Source organism: Dermochelys coriacea, chromosome 4 (genome assembly GCF_009764565.3).
Source record: "Dermochelys coriacea isolate rDerCor1 chromosome 4, rDerCor1.pri.v4, whole genome shotgun sequence".
Lineage (NCBI taxonomy): Eukaryota > Metazoa > Chordata > Testudines > Dermochelyidae > Dermochelys > Dermochelys coriacea.
Window position 1 is genome coordinate 34,591,647 of NC_050071.1, and position 24,400 is coordinate 34,616,046.

Consider the following 24,400-nt stretch of genomic DNA (forward strand, 5'->3'; position numbering starts at 1 on the left):
ACAATCATCCTTTGGGTGCTAAGCACCTCTCAAGATTGGACATAAGAACATAAGAATGGCCCTACTGGGTCAGACCAAAGGTCCATCTAGCTCAGTATCCTGTCTTCCGACAGTGGCCAGGTGCCCCAGAGGGAATGAACAGAAGAGGTAATTATCAAGTGATCCATCCCGTCGCTCATTCCCAGCTTCTGGCAAACAGAGGCTAGGGACACAATTCCTGCTCATCCTGGCTAATAGTCATTGATGGACCTATCCCCCATTAATTTATCTAGTTCTTTTTTTAACCTTGTTATAGTCTTGGCCTTCACAACATTCTCTGGCAAGGAGTTCCACAGGTTGACTGTGCGTTGTGTGAAGAAATACTTCCTTTTATTTGTTTTAAACCTGCTGCCTATTAATTTCATTTGGTGACCCCTAGTTCTTGTGTTATGAGAAGTAGTAAACAACACTTCCTTATCTACTTTCTCTACACCCACTCTTAGAATTATTTATCATTTGGATAGTGCTTTAGCTGTACCTGATTCTTTACAACAGGTAAGATCTGCTAAGCAAAAAACTAAACAGAATACAATAGCATTGACTGAGAATGTAAAAGTGTGAACAGGTACAGTAGACAAATTGGCATAGGGGCTTTATTGCTGTCAGGCTACATGGAACAGATGAGTTTTCAGAAGTGATTTAATGAGAACGAGTGTGCTTGCTTTCAGCACATTCATTAGGAGGCTGTTTCCAAGAGTAAAGAACAGCATGAAAGGAGACAAAAAGAGCAGATGTCATAAACATACAGCTAAGGGTAGCATAAAATCCCTCCTTTACTTGTAAAGGGTTAAGAAGCTCAGATAACGTGGTTTGCACCTATCCAAAAGGACCAATAAGGGGAGAAGATACTTTCAAATCTGTGGGGGAAAGTTTTTGTTTTGTGTTTCATTGTGTTCTCTGTGGGACAGTGATGAACCAGGGCAGGAAAAATACATCTGCTAAAGCCATACTTGAACTAAGCATCTAAGATTAAAATTTGTAAGTAATAGGAAGGAAATGCATTTGATTATTTTTTGTTTTAACTTGTGAATTTTCCCTCGGCTAAGAGGGAGGTTTATTTCTTTTTTTGGGGGGGGGGTTGTAACTTTGAAGTATTGCCTAGAGGGGACTCCTCTGTGTTTTGAATCTGATTACCCTGTAAAATTATCTTCCATCCTGATTTCATAGTGGTGCTTCTTTTACTTTTTCTTTATCATAAAGTTCTGCTTTTAAGAACTTGATCAGTTTTTAGTGTCCTAAAAACCCAAGAGGCTGGTCTGTGTTCACCTTGTGTACTCTCAAGCCTCCCCAGGAAAGGGGGTGAATGGGCTTGGGGGGGATATTTTGGGGACACAGGAACTCCAAGTGGTCCTTTTCGTAAATCACTTGGTGGTGGCAGCAATACCATTCCTAGGACAAGGAAGAATGTGTGCCTTGGGGAAGTTTTTAACCTAAGCTGGTAGAGATAAACTTAGGGAGTCTTTCATGCGGATCCTCACATCTGTACCCTATAGTTCAGAGTGGGGAGGGAACCCTGACATAGTGGTAGTGCTGGGATACATTTGGTTACACCCAGACAACTGCTCAGAGTTATACAACATACCAACATTGTTATAACCTGGACTTTAAAGAGGATACAGTTTCTGCTGTTCTTCCCTTGTTTTTTTGACTTGGAGCTGGAGTCTGGCAGTTTCTTGTTGCATCTGGTGAGTCTTCTGTTGCATTTGGTGAGCTTTCTCCTCAGCAGCCAGCAGCTCCAGATGCCCCTTACAAGCCCTTTCCTTTCTTTCATCAGCCTCCTTCTCCAGCTGGGCCAAGGCTTGCTTCTCTATCATTTGAATTTCTGAATTTTGTTCATGTTCCAACTGCAGGCCATCTCTCAGGGCTTGCAGTTTCATTGCGTCTGCAGTATCAGGTAAGGGCTGTGCTCCTGTCTTCTGATCACTGTCCATTAACAGATCCCTCAGTTCTTGATTTGTAGCGTTGTTTCTAAAGCGTATTTCTTTTTCTGAACACAAATCTTTCAGGGCTTTTTTGTCAAGGGCCTCATATGCTCTTTGCTCACCCATTGCAACTGCTCTTTAACCAACTGAACTCTCAATACCAAAATTCAAATTTGGATAGCGTGGGTTCTGATCCAAAGTTTAATTGACCTGGTTCTGTGGATCCTAGCATGATTACACCACTGTAACGATGCTGGTTCTGGTGGGACCCAACTGAGAGTGCCAATTCAAGACAAATTGCTTAAAGCAGGGCAGTTACAGCCCAAGGCTGAGGTTTTTCCACCTCTAAGGTGAACCAAACCAGCCAAACAGATAGAACTTTGGTTTTACACCACTGGCTAACCACAAGTCACACATGCAATTCCCTTAGACACTCCAGTTTTCCAGTACCACCATCAGTGCCACTTGTTATGGGGACAAATGGTTATGAAAATCAATGCCCCAGTAAAAGAAAAAAAAAAGGTCTTCTTGAGTGGGGAGGGAACCCTGACAGCAGAAAAAACTGAAGACCAGACTGGCTGGCACATGCGCAAGGGAGTAAAGAGGGCACACCCTGTGCAGGTCATACCACAACTGCAGTATCTATGCTGTCCTGAATGATGATAGGAATGCTTCTGGCTAGCATCTCTTAGGGCATACATTATCACAAAGTGGACATAAGCCAGGCTACTCTTCGTCACTCCATTCCACACCAACCAGCAGTGCCTAGACATGCAAGGGAATGCCTTCCTGAGGAACAACGTCTTCTGGTGCTCCCACTAGGTGGTCCACACTACTCCAAGGCTGAGCTGTGCCTAAAAGGCTACATGTAGCCCTATTTGGCTCAACACAATATTGTGTGTATTTTCAATAGGACATTTTTATACTGAAATGTGTTCAAATCAATATCTGATAAAATCTGAAGGAGATCTCTGTAACAAATACTGGTGCATCATTACATGGTTTAGTAGAGAATAGTCCTATTTAATGAAGAAATCTAGCATCTTATAGCAATATCCCAGTTTTGGTAGGGTGATCCTGTGTCCTGCAAATATCCTTCCAGCAGCAACATGAATTTTTGCACATTGCTACCATAAAGCTACAGTTATTATGGGGAGACAGCATTTTCTCCATAGGAAGGTTGTACTTTGTTTTCTATACTCAGCCTTATTTTAATTCATAGATTTTAAAGACAGAAGAGACCATTATAATCATCTACACCTCACCCAATAATTTCTGAATCAACGCTTTACATCCTTGCGGAGGTTTTAGCTCAAAAATGCCACTGATTTTGTCCAGATAAAACCAATCCATCTACAATTTCTCATGTGACATTCCTGGGGGAATTCTGCATCACTGTACAATGCAGAATTTTGCAGAAATTAATTTCCCTCACAGAAATGGGCTGCAATACTGCTGGCTGCCACTAAGGGCTGATGGACCCCTCAGAGCCCAGCTCGCACATAGAAGACACTGCCAGGGGGAGGACCTGGAGCGTTCCTGGCAGCTGTAGTTCCCCGTCTGCCCTGAAGAAAGGTGGTGCTGTGCAGGAAACGCTGGGCAAGCCCAGGACCCAGCATCAGGCCACTTCTCCCTCTGGATCCCTGGGCTCTGAGTGGTAAGCTGGGTTGCCCGGGGAGGGGGGGGGCTGCAGCTGGGCTCTGCGGGTAAGGGGGTGTGAGTGTCTCGGCTGGGGGGAGTCTGCAGGTGGGCAATGTGGGGGAGGGAGTATGGGTGTCTGGGCTGGGGGGCCCTGTGGCTGGGCTCTGGGGAGTAGGGGATTCAGATATATTGACTGGGGGGATGCCCTGCAGCTGGGCTCTGCGGGGAAGGATTGTGGGTGTCTGAACCCTCAGCTGGGCTCGGGGGAGGGGGGGAAGAGAAATAGGAACTAGTTTGTCATAGGGGTTTCTTTAACTCTCTGCTCCTAGGGAAATTTTTTTGGTGTCTGTATCATTACAGACATACTTGCTGATAGGTATTTTGAAATAAATTACCACAATAATTGAAACTGGTGTGACTACGTAGTGTTATTTTGACAAATAACATTTGCAGAATTTTAAAATATTGTGCAGAGAATTTTTAATTTTTTTGAGCAGAATTCCCCCAGGAGTAATGTGAGGTCACTGACAGATAAGACTTGTGTGTGTAATAACATTGGGGTGGGGGAGGGAGGGTTCACACAAGTTGTTAGCTGCAACCATTTGAAGTATCAGAAGTCTTCACTTTTGGAAATGTTTTCTAACTTTGATTATGAGGGAAAAAAAGACAGTTTGGATTAAGATTTGGTTTAATGTGCTGCCCTCTGGAATGAGAAGGGCTTTTCATGAAAATTTGCCAAGAATTTGGCAAGTTTGTGAAATTTGCAGCTCAGATTGGGGGGACTTTAAAAAGTCTGAAGTTGCAGATGAGCTGGAAAGTTATATGAGGTTTAGGATGTCTGCATCCTTAGACTGAAGAATGCTTAAAGTCTGTGTCACAGCTGGCAAGATACATGGAATAAAGCGGAAGAATGCAGTAAGAAAAACTTTGGCAGGGATTTTTGTAATGGTAACAGCCACCACAGGGATTTCTACCCAGGAAAAAACTCTTGCAGGGACCCCTGTGAGGATTATAATCACTGCAGGCTGCAACCCTCTAGGAATCCCAGCAGTATTTAGAACCTGTGCAAGAGTTCTTGTGGTGGATATAACAGCCACAACATATCAAACCAAGTTGTAATCTGTGCTGGAAACCCTGGGATAGTGCAAGATAATAAACTCCATTGGGATTCTCACACGTTTTATAAAACTAGCAGGAAGTTTTGCAGGTTTTATAAATCTCACAGGACTCCTGCAAAGGTTAAAAGATCTGCAAGGAATCCTTCTGCAGTTACTGTCAGATCCCCACAAGGACTTCTTGAAGATTTTTAATTCCACATGAAGTCCTGGGAGTTTATAAAATTCATACAAATTCTGGACATTTACAAAGTCTGCATGGACTCTTGAAAAAAATATAATTAAAAAATAACAGAGAAATTCTCATATAAAAACTTTGTTGAACTGGAGTTAAAGTTGTAAATACATATTACATCCAAAAAAATTATGCTAAAAGAATGATAAGGCTACTAAGTCAAGCACTCAAAGTTAGGAAATGCCAGAATTAAGGTTACCTATGCAACCTTAATTCTGGCCCCTTATCTGTATATATTATGATACAGTCTGTAACTACATACTCACATACTATTTTTTCCATAGGATTCCTGCCTTATTCAGTGAATGGGAAATTATTCAATATTTCTTTATATCGTCCTTATTCAGTGTGTCACCGCTGGCCTTATTTAAATTAACACCATCCAAACCTTGCACTGAACACAAGATTATAAATATCCTCTTGGGTGGTTTCTGGTGCTCCTACCATATGAATGCCTCACAGACATTAATGATTTTATCTACACAACACCCCTGTGAGATGAGGGGGTATCGTTATCTCCATTTTACAGATGAGGAACTAAGGCATGGAGAAGTTAAGGCCAAAGAGCTAGATTTTCAGAAGCACTTAAAGATGCAGATATGCACCTAATGGGATTTTCAAAAGTGTCGAGGCAGTTTAGCCATTTAACACACATTACTAATCAAAGACCCTACCCTCCTCCATCTTATCTTCCCACTGAAGCCAAAACACCACAATGGGTGTCCATTTTACCTTCTACATACTCCAGTTCCTGTGTGCTCTGTGACAAACTGGACCCAAATTCTTCAGCAAAGTCCCTGGATTCTGTAACTCTGGTATGGTTGTCTGGAAATTCTTTGGGAGCTTTATTTAAGTTAAACACTGGAGGTTTACAATGAGTTAGACATGAAACTGAATGATACAACTAACATAAAGAAAAGGAGTACTTGTGGCACCTTAGAGACTAACAAACCTCTGTATTATTTTAATGCATTTAATGCCTTCAATGCATTTTACGCTGTCCTCACACTTTCCATTTTCAATGGACAGGTTTTTATACTGGCAAAACTCAATCACATGGCAGAAGAAGTAAAAGAGGAAGATGAAAATTTCAGCAACTGGATAGGGAAGAGGTGGGACTTTTAGCATCTGGGAATGTTTGGGAAGTGGTTTGGGCTTATGAGATAAACACATTATCTGGATATTTCTGCAGAAATGATCATCAGTGAAATAGTGAACACTATTGACATATAAATAGTCGTCTTTGGGGTTCAGTTTAAATCTGTCAGAGTTATTGTTGCAGGGTGCCAATAGGTTCTGGCAGATATCCCTGCACAAACACTGCCTATTTTCAAGGCTTTCTTCATAACCATGAGGGATAGAAACATTTTTCTAAATGAAAGCTTAAGTTCTATGACAAGAGGTGGGTCCCATGGCAAATTCTGTGGTCATGAAATACACATGGTCCTGTACACATAACATACATTCCACAAATACCACCATATAACTAGGGGTGCTGGGAGTGCTGCTGCCCCCACCCCCTGGCCTGAAGTAGTAATAACAATCCAAATACATGATTTCTGCCTTCAGCATCCTCATGATAAAAATTGTTCCAGTACCACTGAATACCAAACTTCCTTTCTCAACCACTCCATATAAACTACAAGTACCAATCTATCGTCTCCACAGAGATTAGAAATAGCCCTAAACATATCTTATTTACTCCCTCAATAGGGCTCCAGGACTCCACTACCCACATGCAACTAGCTGTCTCCTTTGAACCTTCTCATTTTGCAAATACAGCCACAGATCCCAGAATATTTCATACTCCTAGGCAATACATAAAATAATACATTTTTCTTCCATAGCACCTTCCATTTGATAAAATCATCAGCTTTACAGAAATAAATTTAATCTCAGTACACCCTCATGAGGCCAACAAATATTATTATTCTCATTTTTCAGATAGGAAACAGAGATTAAGGCCCCAATGTTCAAAGATGGGTGCCTAGCTATGAATTTATAACTTTAGTCACTTAAATTTGAACATTGGGGTTACACATGATGTCTATGGCAGAGCCAGGAAGAGAAACCACGCTTCCTAACACCCACTCCTGTATTTCGGCCACTAGACTGTATACTTCTTTTCTCCCATATAATCTATGGTTTTACCTATTCTGCAGAGAAAACACAGAGGAGTTGACACACACATACACTATTTTTTCATAATTCATAGTTTAAAAAATAGTTACAATACTAAAGACTGCACAATACCCATGTTAAAAGATTGTTTCATGTTGTACTGTGGAAAGGGGAGGGTCAGGTTGTTTGGACAACTTTAACTGTGTGGTGCCAGTGTAATGTTTATATTTATATTTGGTGGTGAGTAGGTAGGGATAGAAGGATACAAACAAGAATTACAGCTATTTGTACTACTTTGACTCTGTATACTTTCAAAACAAATTTTTTAAGTATGAAGCAAACTTTATATTTCTGGTCTCTGTGTCTGTGTGTGTTTAAAGGGACAGGACCAGATTTTCAAAAGTGCTCAGATCCCATCTAGTCACCTAAGTGAAGTGGCCAGATTTTCAGAAGTCTGAGAATAGAAGCTGCTGAGTATTGAAAATCTGGCTGACAATGTTCTTTGAAGATTTTTTTCCCCTTAAGTCATTGATATTTATTTACAATCTTAAGTAAGTTGTTTGTTTGGGAACTGAACTGAGAAAAAAGTTGTCAATCTTTTTTGTTCTCTTCTCCTAGCTCCTCTCTTAGCTCTGCTGATTTTTTTCTTTACTTCCACAGTCGCCACAACTAATATTGTTGCATCCCAATGAACAAAATGGCTTTCTCCCTCTTCTAAATATTGCTGTGTAATAATGCTGGTGCCAAATGCCTGCTACATTCTACGCTCCAATGATTGCTGCTTTTCAGTACATTCAGACCTTAATCCTGCTACTGGATCTTCTAGCAAGGATCCCTGTGCTCATGTACAGCCCTGAGGGGATCTGCACAAATGCAGGGGTCCAGACTAGCAGATCTGATTGCAGAATCAGTTCCATAGGCACTGATCCAGCTGCCTGCTGTGCTCACTTGATGTCAATGGTAGGACTGGGGCCATTGTTTGTAAAGCATTTTGGAATCTTCTAGCAGGAGAGCGGTGACATAAGAATGTTATTTTTCATTATTTTTATTAAATCCAATATAGAAGCACTACGCAAACCCCACACCAAGTCATTTGCAATGATGGACGGGCACAGTAGACTAAATTCTATCCTCAGTTACACTGCACAATCCCTTTGGTTTTGATGGGATTATACAGGTATAACTGAATGGTCACTCATTTTAAAAATAGGAAAAGGGGTTCTTCTTAATAACATAAAATGTAGCTTTAAAATATTAAATATATTACATTTTTTAAGTTGAAAAAGTTTCTTCAACAATAACTCAGCTACCCCTGGAAAAATGAAAAGGAAAAGCTGACTGTTAAGCTTTTTTTGCTGTTGTTCTTTTGTTTGATCACTTGGGCTACTAGCTGTAGTTAGTGATGAAGGGAGACAAAATGCTGCACCTACATGTACAGTCACCTGCTTCAAATTCTGAAGCTCTAAGTAGCAAAATCATTTGCTCCACACCATCCGGAAGCTGTGAAGAAAATGAGGGAAAACATATGCAGGTACTGCACTTTGCAATTAAAATAGTGTTGTGCACTTCAGCATACAAGAAAGAAAGTTTAATAATAGGACAATTAAACTTTTAAAGACTATCTAGATTTTTGAAGGGTCACATCTAACCAGTGTGTCTAGAGTACCTTCCACAAGAAGCAAACACAAAATATTTATTCTCTCCCTTGTTAGTGCTGGGACTTTTTTTTTAAATAAATGAGGATGCTGATGTGTGGTTGAGAGGTATATTGTGAGAAAGCCACATCCAGGAGATGGGATTTGTCTCTAGTTCTGAGTGCAAAGGCATATTGTTACTAATTCAAAAGGATCAGGAAGCTCTTATGCCCTGATTCTGCCACCCTACTCAAACTGAGGGCTAGTCTACATTAGAAGCGCTACGTCAGCACAGCTGCACTGATGCAGCTACACCACTATAGCACATCTGGTGAAGATGCTATATGCAGATGGGAGAGAGCTCTCCTGTTGACATAATAAAACCACCGCAGTGAGAGGCGGTAGCTATGTTGGTGGGAGAAGCTCTCCCACCAACATAGCACTGTCCACACAGGCACATATGGTCGGTATAATTTATGTCGCTCAGAGGGATGGCTTATTCACACTCCGAGTGACGTAAATTATATAAAGTAAGTGGTAGTAAACCTGACCTGAATAGTATCTTACTTCTCAAATAGTCATATTAATGTCACCAGAACTATGTATAAAGTACTACTCCACATGAGCAAGGTGGCAGAATCTGGCTCTATGATTCCTTTAAATTTGCCCCATCAGCAAGTCTCTAGGTGCAGACATCAGAAATAGGCTTTCCCCTCCCAAACTGAGCTATAATAATTCACCTCTGTCCTTATTCCCTTCCCAGTCCTGCTGTAAGACTCACCTGTTGTCTCCTTCTTCCTATACCAGGAAAGCTGGGGGAGAAAGATGAGTCTTACAGAACATCAGGATGGTCACCATATCCATGCTTTAGTCTTAAAGGGCTAAACACTGCCACTGCCCACCTTGAGAATTTGGCTGGGGGAGACTATCTGTACATTCTGTTCAGAACTCCAGCAAAGGAATAGCTTGACTAGCAAAGGATGCCCTGACTCCCTGTAACATGCTGCTGGAGATGCCCAAGGTTGTGAACCACAGTGTTACCACTATGCCTCAGCTAGAGTGAGTTTTGCTCATGGTTAGACTGTCAGTCAGCTCTCTGCTCCACCAGTCTGTCTTCCTCACCAGCAAACTCAAGACTTTCCTGGCCCAAACCTTGCTAGCAGATAACAAGCAGTGAACTCCAGCCCCCGAGCTCCTCAGAAATGTTTCTCTGCTATGCACAGCCCCTCCCACTATGCATTCATAGACTATATTAAGTTTGCTGCTCTGTAAAGAGTCAGTACATTACAGTTTATTAATTTAACTGGGGTAAATACACCCTTCCCTTCAAACACAGCACTGCATGGTTTATAGGGGATGTAAAATAAGCTTATTAGAAAAAGAGCAGGGATTAAGAGTCATAGGCTCTGTTTGACCTGCCCCACTCTGTTTAGAGATAGAGCTGATTAGGCTCCATAGAGAGTCTTTTGGTTTGTTAAGTGACCACTAAAGCTGAAATCACTGATAATCAGGTTTAAGTGCTTAGACCTGCTGTGGGACAGTGTTTCAGTGGAAGAGACAGCTCAGCCTGCACTCACTGTGAGGTTCCCCCACTGAGAGCTGAAATCACTGAGAGCTGGTTGGAAACTTGAGAGACCAACTCAAAGAGGTCACAGTGGCAGGTGGCAGCAGAAAGTGACAGTGCAGGGCCATTGGAGATGGAGCAGTAGAGTGAACAGTGGCACAACAAACAACAGTGGCCAGAGCATTAGACTATGTTTTAGGGACTTTGCTCCAGAATGCTAGATTTGTTACTGGGAAACTTGTATAAATATGTTTTCTAGTAGGCCAAGATTTTTAAAATGCATTATTTGCAAGGTCGTTATCTCACAACATCACTATCTCAAGAGGTCATTATCTTGAGGAGTTTCTGTACTAAACTTTTTTATTATTATAATTATTTTTTATGTAAGAATGGCAATATTGGGTCAGACCAATGGTCCATCTAGCCCAATATCCTGTCTTCCGACACTGACTATTCCAGGTGCTTCAGCAGGAATGAACAGAACAGGGAATCATCAAGTGATCCATCCCCTGTCGTCCACTCCCAGCTTCTGGCAAACAGAGGTTAGGGACACTCTGAGCATGATGTTGCATCCTGGCTAATAGCCATTGATGGACCTAACCTCCATGAACTTATCAAGTTTTTTTTTTAACCCTGTTATAGTTTTGGCTTTCACAACATCCTTGGCAAAAAGTTCCATGGGTGACTGTGCGTTGTGTGAAGAAATACTTCCTTTTGTTTGTTTTAACAGCCTATTCATTTCAGTGGCTGACCCCTGGTTCTTGTGTTAAGTGAAGGGGTAAATAACACTTCCTTATTCATTTTCTCCACATCAGTCAAGCTTTTATAAGCCTCTATCATATCCCCTCTTAGTCGTCTCTTTTCCAAGCTGAAAAGTCCCAGTCTTTTTAATCTCTCCTCATATGGAATCTGTTCCATACCCCACATCTTTTTTGTTGCCCTTCTCTGTATCTTTTCCAATCTTTTTTGAGATGGGATGACCAGAACTGCACACAATATTCAAGATGTGGGAATATCATGGATTTATATAGTAAAAATGGAGGAGCTTGGTTTGCCAGACTGGTCAGCTAAGCCAATACTGGCAACCTATATGAAAAGGCTGCAAAACACGATACCTCTGGACTGCCTCAACATGCAGAAAGCCTTATAAGCCAGTCACTGTCAAAGCCAATTTTAGAAGGACTTAATGAGGCTGTTAAGAATGCTGTCTACTCTTAGATCAATCAGAGAGCTATCCACTGAAAAAGTACTGGAAGAAGCAAAGACTTCAGTCTACAAGTTGACTAATGAAGGCATTTATATTGACTCCTTAAGTGAACAGGACAAGAAGTGTTTGTTAAGTCAGCTGAAAAAGAAGACAGACTTGATTCTTACAAATCTACAACAACTGGATTCTACTCAACATCTACATATCTTTTACAGATGCCTGTCTTATAAAACATCTACAGTTGAGTGGAGTGAGGCATTACCAGCAGTGGGTCTGCCATGTGACCAGGACAGAATAGAAAATTTTGAACACAGAGTGGAATATCATACGACAAACAAATGAAGATTTAACTTCAACTCCTTCTTTATCATCACTAGTGGTTCAATCCGATCTTTGTGCTGTTTCCTGAGATGAATGAAGTAGGAATTAATATCTTGCTGCTCCCAGTTACAAGAGCTACAGCTGAGCATTCTTTTTCCTCACTGAATAGAATTTTGTGTTCTGAAAGAAGTTACCTTCTGCCTGATCAGGAGCATATCATGAAGGACTGGAAGTAACAGACAAGAACACACCAAAGAGTGCAAAAGTACAACAAGAACCCAAGAAGGATGTAGATGTTGTGCTTCATAGTAGGCTTGAATAGCCAACTTTAATTTTTGTGATGATTTTAAAACATGAGTTAAATCTAATAAAATGGTCATGAAACATTTTTCAGCTTTTACTATGGTTCCATACAGCCCACCTTTGCCCTCACAGTCTCAACCCTCGTCAGCCCTCACCCCCCCAACCCGAATATTCCAACACCTCGCCTAATTTCAATTCCTGGGGGAAAACACTGAATTTAGAGATAATGGTAGAGATGGGTAAAAGCAAATAAAAGTGAAAACACATCTAAAAGTCTAAAACTTAATCTAGCAAGATAGTCTTTGTTCAAGATGGTTTCTCTTACCCTCAGTCTCCTTTCCAGCTTTTTACTAGCCAGCCTGGTCAAGACCCATCACAGTGATCAAATTGCTTGGTTTCTGTGTCTCCCATGTGAAAGATAAAGATGGAATCTCTCTATATTCCTTGTATTTCCAAAAGGATAGCCTTTGTTTTACAAGTCAGGAAGGCATTCTGGGGATTCAGTCTCCTGTATCTCTCTGGCATGCAGGTGCCATGCTAATTCTTTGTCTCTCAAATCCATGATAATCCCCACTGGTTTAGCTCAACAGGTTTGTTTACTGCTAATATATAAACTGAGGTAAACCCACATTCCTTTGTCTCGGACAGACCTGTTTATTATTTTTACCTAGGTTAGTTTGTCTGGTCTTAAATGTGTTCTAGGTAACATCATACAGAGGGAATGCATTACTTCACATAAGGTAATGCATGCATTTTACAATGATATTAATAACCAGCATATTATTAGTTTTCATATGATATCTCACAGGGCATATTTTGTACAAATATCATTGCAGTAGTGTGTAGGGTGTGAATACGGGGATACTTACGCTCACACCTCCACTCTCCTTGGCCAATCCTGACCACTTCTTGGTTTGTTCAAGCCAGCTCCAAGACCCCTCCCCCCACCAGCAGAATAGGGATTATGGCTGGTTTATTTTGCTTCTCCCTATAATCTGGGCAGAATTTCTGTCCCCAGGAGCCTGTAGTCTAGGTTCCACAGTTCAATGGGCCTAATCCTACATCACTGAAATCAATAGGAGATTTTGCCAGTGGCTTCAGTTGGTTCAGGCCCAATGGGAATGGGCCAATCTCTAGAATTACATATACACAATATTTATGGTTAATCCATAGGACTGAGAATCTGGAGATTTAGTTTCTATGCATGGGTTTGCTGCAGAGTTTTCAGGTGCCTTTTTGCTTAACTGCCTCAGTTTTGCTCTGTGAACTGGAGATTGTAATACTTATTTTCTTTACCATGGGTGGGGGGGGGGTGTTGGGTCGCCCTCAAAGTTAGATAAGTATGATAGAATTATAATTATGTACTAGTAGAAATAAAGATAGACAAAAGAGTATGTAAAAAGGTATGAATATCAGTTCCATGCTGTTGAATTTCACTCTGTAACAAATGCAAGGCCAAAGTGCTAATTATTTCAGGCTGGTACAGGACAAAGAGTATGTGCTTGAAAGTGATAAGAATTCTTTAAAACAACATCCTGATGCTCTTCCCCCCGCGGGGGCCCCTTGTCATGCCTATGTAAATCTTGGTATCCAAAGAGGGAAAAATAGATAGTGGGATAAAACTTGTTAAATGAATCAAGAGTCATAATTTGTGTTGTTAAGGAAAAGAATGAATGATGAGTGAATGGACTTGAGAGCCTGAAGCAGGGAAATAATTGGTTAGTAAATGGTGCCAGCCTAATCCTAAGAATTTCAACCTTGATATCGATGGGCCGAAGACTATACAAAGTGGAGATAACTGGATGACCCCCGGAGGGAACTGGAATCCACCCAAAACACATCAAGGAAGAACAAGAAGATAACACCTAGCCATCATGGAGCTGTCATGGATGTACCCCCTGCTGATTGACGGTCATCTCAGTTGTAAATTCAGCATGATAAAGCAACTCCCATAGACTTGTATTGAACCAGAGACCTATAAAAATTGGGCCCAGGGACTGTGTTCTTTGAGTCTGGTTCTACGACCACCCTCCAGGAGCATCGGATGCGCATCTGACAACGACTCGGCTCCACTCTCGTGTCTAGGCCACCCGGCCAGTAACTTGGCACGAGCAACATCTAGGCTGGTAACTATAACAACCTTTATGTAGAACCTGTGTGTGAATGTGTGTGTGTGTGAATGGATCTATATAGAAATTGCATGTAGGAATATTTTGTTGTATTTACAATAAACGTGGCAATTTGCCTTGTCCCTCTTACAAGATCTTGTTGGTATTATTTTTATTAGTGTAACAGGGCAGGGGGAAGGTTGTCAGGTTAAATTCATTACTATATGTAAAATCTTGGAGATTCTCAGAGGGACAGTGCTATGTTAAGTGCAAAGTATTATTATTACGCTGTATAGACACTATATACATTCTCAACAAAATTAAAATGTGCTGTATTTAAAATTAGTGCTAAAAGAGAATAAAACTTGTAAATTATATCATTATCTTAGTCATTTATAGAGCACCAATCATGGGAGTATCTAGGTGCTGTAGTAATGTAGCTAGGTGTCAGTTTGTATTTTGTCACATATGAGGACTATATTTCCCAATGTGATCTGCTGAGCAAATGCATAAAGGACAATTGTGTCTTTGAACTGAGACTTTAAGGCAGAGTGGTACATTGGGCAATGCAGAGTTGCACATATACAAACTGGAACATAGAGAGTGGAAGAGAATGGCCTCACCTCTACTCTGTTGCTTTTGGAGTGCTATGCACCTTGATCCAAAGACAGGGAGCAGTCCCTAGGCAATCCTGAGTGCTGAGACAACAATTGTTACTGGTTTGCTTAATGGGAAACCCTGTGCCCCTGCCTCACAGGTGGACTAAACACACCCTGACCTATAGTATAAAAAAAATATCTGCACTTAAAGTGGCTATTTTTCTGTTTTTCACAGCACAGGTGAGACCAGGACAGGCCCCCAATCAGCAGGACTCTCCTAGGGCAGACCCTCTCTGCCCTCGGACAATAGGCCTTTGCTACTCTAGGTGGAATCCAAGCCAATTACATTTTTGAGATCCTTTGGGGTTGAGTCACTTAAGCAGGTTTGCCTAATAAAGGCTGTGGGAGGTTCTTGCACAGGTTTCATTGTATTGCTGAACTTCTTGTTGAATATACTATTCAGGTGGGGCCAGATTGTCAAGAGTGCTCAGACCAACTGGCTCTTATGGGCGAGTTTTATAGGTGCATTTTCAAAAGAGCTCAGCACCCAGAATGCTTTTGAAATATCTGACCCCATATTTTCAAATAAAGCAAACTGGAGCTATAACAAAACTATAAAAGAAATATGAAAAATATATAGTATTATAAGTGTAGTGATACAAAGTGAGTTTTATGAATCCAGCCAATGGATACTGAAAACATTACAACATGCTCATTAAAGTTCTCCATTTTGTAACAGTACATAATGTCCATCCTTTCAAAGAAACACAACCAATACAAAATTAAAAGAATAATGCACACATAATGTGGTCATGTATATTTATGGTGTATGTGATTTATTTTATACACCTAAGGTAAGGGAAACTCATTAAAGTGTGCTAACCGAATGATACCTGAAAATGGAGAATTGGTATGGGTTAGAAGAGAGGTGCTGATGATTAAATGTGCTGTATGTGGCTAGAATTGCTCCTAAGATTTATGTAAGGACAGAGTTGCTGGGACACATTCTTAGCTGGTCGGAACCATCAAGGTAGAGGTATGCCATTTTACATCAACTGAGAATCTAGCCTGTCTATTATAGACTTTATGAACATTCTTTTTGCAAACAATAACCCAGGAAAGTACTACATTTCCCCCTTGCATCTAGTGCATACGTACTGAATTGTAAGGACTTGATTACATTGTGGTATGTATTTATGCCTTCCCCTTTGATGTTGAAAAAAGGTGTTCTCCAATATAATAAATGAAATCAATAATGAAATTTATTCACAGCCCATTCCCCTCTCCGTGCCTTTATGCATGCATATGCTACGCACTTTGAAGGCTGATTCTGTTTTTATTTATGTCGGATTATATGTATTTATCCCCCCCCCCCAAAACTGAGTGCTTCTAAAGGCAGACTATTGTTCAGGTGACATATGTTCCAGCTGGCTTTTTAAAAATAAATTATGGCCTATGTGGAGTGAATTGAATGGTCTCAGTCCAGTTCCTAGTGGACCAGTATTGATATTACAAAACCCATCCATACAAATAGTACAACTTGGCATCCTCAAATGAGAGGCCAAAGACTGGATGGCCATGAAGACTGATCTATCCTCTCACCTCTAGCAGGCTTTCTGGGACACTTTCATGGGCAGAGCATTGGAGCTTGTGCTACAACTCTCCATGCTGTACCTGCTCTGTAGTTAAACACAGAAGATCTCAGGACTAGCAGCTTTTACAGACACTGCATCATATTCATTCTTAAATCAGTCATCTGACACTAAGATTTAATTATTAGACTTCCAAATTATTTTATTCTGCAAGCTTTCAATGTTTCAGTTTTTTGACCCAGTTCCTGGGTCAGTTAATGCCACATCTTTCCCAAGTCCTAGACTCACATACAAACACCAGCCATTGATTTCAACACAGTGCAGAAAATAAATATGACTTGCCAAATTACAATTTGTACAGAACACAAACATTGCTGCAACCATTTAAGAAGAAGAAGAAAAAGCCTTAGTAGAGCAGAAGTGAATCACATCTTTCCGTCAGCCTGCACATGCATGCCCCCAGAAACTCAACGGTGCTTGACATTTTTCACTTCCAGAACATAATAGAAATTTTGTAAGCACAATGAGCTAAATATATCCTTGGTGTAACTATGACTTCGGTGTGGGTTTTCATGAGGGCTAGATTTGGCCTGCACGGATTGATTCTTCTGTGTTAATCAGTCTTCCTCAAAGAGAATTCCCATTGACTTCAGCGTCATGCAAAAAAGTCAAATTTGCTGTTCGATTGTACTTGAAACTTGTCTGTGAGAGTTTTGCCTGAGTGAGAGCTGAGAAATTGCCAGTAAAGCACCATGCACATCTGGGTATTATATAAACAACCAGAATAAAGTTGTGAATTGGCACAAGGGTTATAGATTCTGTATTGTAGCCCCTACTTTAGTACTGTAGAGACAAGCAAGAAGATTAGGGGTAAAATCGTGGCTCCATTGCAGTCAATGGCTTCTATAGGGCAAGAATTTCATCCATGCTTTCTACCTCAAGGAATTTACAATCTAAAAATAGACAGTCAATGATTGAGGATCCAGGGGGAAAATAGGGGAGATAAAGGGAATGGGAAAATTGCTCTTGGGAGAGTACAAACAGCTTCAATCATCCAGTTTGTTAGCATGCCTGTATATCTTTTTCTTTTCTCTCTCTTTTGTATGTTTTTTTTTAAATTAAACAAACACATCTTTAAATATAAATTTATACATATCTTGTAAAACAGAGAAAGATTATATAATATAAAACAGTGAATCTTGATATAATTAAGCTATCAGAGAGAGCAAATAGTGCCAGAGCTGAGATCAGAGGTGCATTTACGTATGCATATCTTGACATGCCTTTTGTGCCAGAGAGCGGAAACTGAGAATGGGCTTGCTACCTGGTTTCAAATGGCACCAGTTTGCAATCCCATCCTGCAAGATTAAAACCCTCCCTTTCTAATAGCATAGAGCACCTCTATGCAAAATTGCATAAGAACTTCAATGCATCACTCCAAAAGTGATAGTAAGGTTGAGCCATAGTAAGTTCAGAATATGGGAATTCAGGTTTCTGGACTTTTATAAGGTATCTTCTGCCTACGCTGACTTACAGGCTATAATTAACCACCTCCTTGCTGGTCCCTTGCTTCAGCATCTATGCTGCTGAACTGACTGAAAAAATAGCAAACATAATCCAAAGGTCTAGGGTCTGCAGCCAACCTCTAGCTGATGTCTCCTTTAGGCACTGAGATAATTCAGTGGTGGGTGCAGTATAAGAACCCAAATGACAAAAGAGACTTCAAGATTAAAGAAAAACTATATTACATGCATAGTTTTCATGGCCAGAATGGACCATTAGTTCATCTATTCTAGATCAACCTCCTGTATATTACAGGCCATTACATTTCATCCAGTTATAGGTAGTCAGCATACTTCACTAGAGAGATGATTCATACTCAGGCTTTATCTCCCAGCTGTTTCCTTAGGCAGAAGCATTACACTGAGGTTAAGGTATAAAAGAGGTAAAATTAGTCCTATTTTTTACTTGGTTTAATTTGATAATTTAAACAGCTAACAATTTTATAACATGGCTATTTTTATAGAAGTCATGTCTTTAAACAGCTGACTGGTACTTTAAAAATGCATTTTTTTATCTTCTGAGATTGTTTTGGATCAAAAAATCACTTCAGTTCATTTTAAAAAGCAGTAAACAATAAGAAGTTAGCTGATTGATGATAGCTAGGTTGAGAGGTAAATGGGGAAAGCTAACTGTTACCCTGACTACTATTGGGACTGGATTGTACCTTTAGCCCTGATTTTACACTGGTATTGACTTCAGTGGAGTTACTCCTGATTTACTTTGGTAGGAGATCAGAATCAGTCTCTGTGTCATGCAATAGGTCCTGGCAAGGCAAGATCTCATAGGAACAATAGACCTGCTTTTCCTCACACTTACACTGGTTTTACATCCATTGGCTTCAGTGGAGTTACTCCTGTATTGTACCCATACAAATGAGAGAATAATGAGGCTGTATATGTCCCGCATACTTTTATATCAATAGCATTGTTTATTTTGCTTTGTGCTTTATTAGCTTGTATTTATATTTAACACAGATTTGTGTGTGTGTAAGAAACATTAAAGTTGCAATGTCAAACCCTCAGAAGTAAGGACATGTTAGAATTAAGGTTGCCTGTGCCAGTGGGAACGGGGCACGTTCAGTGTAGGTGGCATCTTCAGAGAATTTAGCTGCTAAACCAACAAGTCTCAATTGGGCATGTGAGAACAGAGGTTTTTTCAATGGTTTATAACTTGGCCAAATTTGTGATTTCTCCCCTTGAGAAATACAACCCTCTACCCACAACAAAATTTCAAGTTTCTGCTCCAAATCACGGGGGCACTAGAGCTTTTGAATGAAATTGTTGTAAGAATATTTTTAACATGGAGCAAAATAATGTATGTTTTCCTAATTTTGTTCTCAGTAACAGCTGAACCATTTTAACTGAAAATTTACCAAAAAATTCAGCCTGAGGCAGAAGTTCATGGAAAATTTCTGCATGAATGGTTATAGCTTTGTCAAATGTTAAGCAATTGAAAACTGTGTGTTATAAAGGAAGCGTCAGGCAACCTTAATCATAAGTGGCACCACCAGCTCTACTGGTCACCTTATAAAAATTAGTACTTTTTAGTGAAAATTTGTGCTGGGGTAGCTATCAGTGGAGTGATTCAGCCTCCCTGTACAAGAATATGCCTAATTGAAATTGTGTGCAGATACAGCTACAATTTATTGTAATTGTATTGTACAGAGCACTGTATTGTACAATTGTATTGTACAGAGCACTGAAGCATAATGCTAATGATTCCAGGCATCTTATTTTGATGAACAAAAGAAGTGTCCATCAGCATGGCTCAATGTAAGAGAACATTCTTAGCTATGTCTGAAAGAACAGATTTTAAAAACAGCAATTTGTTGTTATAGGTGCAATTTTAATACATCTATTAGCTGACAAGGTTCAGATAATATTATAAACCTATCGTAAAGCATGCTTAAATCATCAGGTTTATAATGAGTCATTGGTTGCAGTGGGAAACACGGATTTTTTTTAACCTGAATGTACAAACATGAATAAACCAGTTAGTTACAATGAACACTTAGGACCAAATTAAACACGGGATAAGTAGGCAAATTTCTAACTGAAGTCAATAAAAGTTGGGTCATTAGCGCTGATCAAAATTTTATGAATTTCAATTTTTTTAGATGGAAAAAAACCTTGAAAAATGTTGATTAAATTTTCAGTTTTCCCCTAGGTTTTTGGTCAGCTGATTTTCACCCATAGTGCAGAGGTAGGTGTGCAGTCAGATTTATTTTGCACATTCAGATTTCCTGTGTGTATGGTTTTTAAATGGAATTTTAAAAATGAGTTCAGTGCTCCTAAATATGAATTTAGTAGTGTGATCCCTGCATAAACTGAAGTTCTTGCTTTGGCCTCCAATTCAGCAGGGCATCCTTATTCAATAAAACACTTAAGCATGTGCTTAAGTCCCATTGACATCAAAGGTAAGTACAATCTTAAACCACTGGTCAATTAGGACTTCAATCCACAGGATAGTATAGCATAAAAAGCAGTAATAAATAATTCACCACACCACCCTATCAATGTGCCTCAACCCTGACCTCTAGGGGTGAGAGGAAACTTCAGTTTCATGCACATTCCATCTTTGGCTTATCATCTGAAGCTGTCAATTAATGTCAATCATTGTGATTGTCGTGATCTGGACACTTATCTGCTAGGAGAGGGACTGCCATCTCATGTCACATATGCCACTGAACTACTGTCATAATAGTGATTTTTGGTCACTGTTGACTTGGATTATATTTGAACTAATAACCTAGAAGTGAAAGGTTTTGAATCCATCTCCTGAAACAGCTAATATATCATCATCCTTGAAGTTTACCAAACTACCAGTGTGTAGGGTTAGCAGTAAACTCCCTCAGCCATCAGCTTTATGCTACTTAGCTGGAAGGCATTAATGGTCAAACACTTCTCAGTAATATTTTGCAGTGCATGTTACGGATTTACTTTGTTATGCATGTTAGACAATCAACATATTTATAAAATAAATATTTCAGGTGTTTATGATATAGTGAAGCTATTCTGAGCAGTTTCAAAGCCATTTTCAGTTTCTCTAACTTTTATGCATTCCTAGGTGGACTCGTACCACAAAAAGACAAACAGCCAGATCTTAATATCTTCAGCATTGAATTTCTTTTCATAAGACTGTTATTTGCATTACAATACATCTTGAGGCCCCAGCTGAGATTAGAGTCCCATTGTCTTAGGTACTTTATGCACACACACTAAGAGACAGACCATGAGACACACTAGAGATAGACCATGTTGCAAAATACTGTAACTTCTGCCAGGTGTTAGCAGCAGCAAAATGGGCTGGGTTCAGTTTTCTGGGGGTTCTTTCTGAAAACTTAACTAATGCTGACTTGAGCCCCACTGTCCCACGCAGAAACCCAAAGAAACTATGTATACCACCGTAGGTACACTGCTGCTCTCTGCAGCTACAGCCCAATCCATTTCACTGCCATCCCGTCTCAGCTCAGCCTGCCATAGCAAAGCCACCTCAGCTCTGTCTGTTGCCTTTGTGCCGACACTTCAGAGAGGAATCCATGGTACATAGGACCCTTAACAGAGTCCTTACCATCAGAAAAGTACTCCCCACTCTCTGCCCTACCCTCTCCAGGCTCTCTTACCCAGCTCTGCTTGACTGCAGTCTCAGTAGGGTTCCCAGTTTTGGTTGGATGTATTCCTGGAGATTTCATCACATGATTTAATCTTTAAATCCTGGAGACTCCAGACCAGTCCTGGAGGGTTGGCAACCCTAAATCTCAGTCTGGGTTAGTCCTCACCCCAGGCACATTTGGTGCAGTTCTCCTGCCTTTCATTTCCCAACAGGGTCAACAGCATTGTATTGGCCTCCCCCTCCCTCAACTCCCTACCCAAACAAAACAAAAATGTAACTGTATTTTAACCAAAGTTTGGGCTAGGGCTTCAGGACACAGGGCAAAACCAGTCAGATCCTTAGGCACTGTACATACATACAAAGACATTCCATGTTGCAAAGTACTTACAATGTAAATAAACAAAAAGATCAGAAGTACTATCCCCATTTGCTGGTGGAGAACTGAAGCACAGAGAAACTAACGCTGAGATCCAGGTGCCACTGACATTTTAAAAACTGCCACTCAGCTGCTGCCTAACCCCATAGGTGCCTAAGTTTCTGCTGGCTGACATTTACAAAGTCATCTAAGTCCTGACACCTCCCTGCAGCTAACCAGCTGCCCAGTGCCCTAGCTGAAGCTTCAGTGGCCCCAAAGTTCAATCCTGCAGGTGTAATCAAAGCACCCCTGAACTTTGATATGGGTTGGGAAGTGGGTGTGTGAGGGCACTTGTCTGGGAGGTGGGAGACCCAAGTTCAAATCCCTGCTTCAATGAATATTTATGCATTGGAACAACTCTGAACAAGAGAGCTTGAGAGGCCCTCCCCAGAATATTCAATGGTCTGGTAATAGGGCAGTCATCTGGGATGCGAGTTCAAGTCTCTGCTCAAAAAATCAGACAGATCAGGGATTTGAACCTAGGTCTTCCATTTCCCAGGTAAGGGTCATCCATCAGTAGGCACTCAGATACATTTGGGGGCCTAGGCCCCACCCCTTTCCTCTGCATTTCAGTCTTACTAGTTTAGACAGCTCTCCGAGTATCCTTTTCTTAGGCACTGAACTCTGCTCATGCATTGTATGGGGAGCCTGGGTAACTAGCTTAGGACTAAGAAGTCCACTAGGCAGGATATCTAGGGGTTAGATGTTGCAACACTGAACAGCCCAATTACTTTTGTGAATCTGGCCCTAACTGACCGGGATAGGCAACCCACAGCAGAGCGAGTCACTTATCCACTCCTGCATACATTCAAGTCCAGTGCTCTAACCACAAGACCAACCTTTCTCCTCATTAAGTATGTATATTTATTTTGAATATAAAAATACACTACACAAGCAGGCTTGTCTTTTCTTTATTTCCCCCATCGCAATGAAGACACCTGATGACTAGGAACTGGCTGTGAGCACCAAGCTTATTTGATATGAGCAGGGCTTTTTACAAGAGATTCTCTTTCCTAAACACACACACACACACACACACACACACTCTATTGCTATTACTGCTACATGTGTATTGGGAAACACTCCCATGAGCAGATACCTGAATTGAGCTGAAAAAGCAGAATGTGTGTCAAACTGGTTGAAGAAATCCCAGTTACTTTCTTAGGCTACTAACTGGCATTAATAAAAGGATGAACACACAGAAGTTTGATAAGACGGACACAGGAAAGAGCTTGAGCTAATGATAACCCTTCCACATGCGTCAGCCATGCTTGTGGGACAGACAAAACTTGTCACAGAATGTCTGATTATTTAGTCACTTAGAAAAAGAAACAATTAGTGCACAGGCTAATTATTCAGCATGTATGAATTTTAAACCAGTATTCATGTTCCAAGCTGATACATACAAGTTAAGACTTACTGGATAGGCTGTGTGGTCTAGAACAGGTCAGAGACTAGCAACAAGAAGCTCCAAGTTCTTGTTCCTGACTCATGGTGTGAAATGCACTCTGTGCAAGTCAGGTTCTGATGCCGAGAACCCTTTCACAAGTAGTCTCATTGACTTCAGTGGGACTATTTGTGTAAGGATTTGCAAAAGCAGGCTACCAACTTTTCTGTGCCTCAACTTTCCAATCTGTAAAATGGGGATAATGAGGCTCATCTAACTTTTGAGAGCTGTAGATATAAAGTACTGTGTAAGCAGCAGTTATTGAATATAGTGGTTAATCATTGTGTTTAGCAATTAAAAAACAAACAAACAAACAAACTACAGCATTTCCTTTTGTACTTCTGAGGACTCCAGATCTGCACTGGGGGTAAAATGACCAGCTGTGGTATAAAATTGTCCTTCATATTATTTAGATTTGATTCTTTGATGAATGGCCCAAATTGAAGACTGTCTACTGCTAGGAGAATTATATTATTCCTTTGGGAAGGGTTCTTTTATTTGCTGACAAGTTAAGGTTCAACATTTTTTAGTGACTATCACATCTATCTGAATATGCAATCAGGAAATTGTAACTGGGTTCTTGGCTGAGAGCAGAATTTTGCTTCATAATGAATTCATTTTGTCTCAGGCCTTTTTGTCACAAAGGGGGATAGAGAAGGAGGGCACAATTTAGATGGTAAAATTCATTTCACTGTTACCATTGCTCTGGATTTTGCACAACAACAACTTCTGTTTTTATACTTAAACTTACAACATATCAACATGATAAACTGCAACTGGGAATCACTAGTAGTGAGCTAGCAAGATCCTTTATGTTTCGCTAAAGAAAAGAATAGTTAACCCCTTAACATGATAGATGTACTTATGAATCTGCAACAACAGTTCAATGAATTAGAGACAGGAGCCTGGACCCCTCAGCAAAGTGGAGGCTAAAGAAAGTAATGTTTCTCTTTTCCTTTAAA

At 40.4% G+C, this 24,400-nt stretch overlaps 1 long non-coding RNA gene across 1 annotated transcript; it reads right to left on the reverse strand.

Annotated features, from left to right (window-relative positions):
- Positions 1 to 1,465: 1,465 nt before the first annotated feature.
- Positions 1,466 to 22,558, reverse strand: LOC122459819. Its single transcript, XR_006280762.1, has 4 exons — positions 22,545 to 22,558; positions 22,347 to 22,348; positions 15,098 to 15,107; positions 1,466 to 1,694 (listed from the first exon to the last, which is right to left on the reverse strand). It is a non-coding gene; the product is annotated as an uncharacterized LOC122459819 (long non-coding RNA).
- Between the last annotated feature and the right edge of the window lie 1,842 nt (positions 22,559 to 24,400).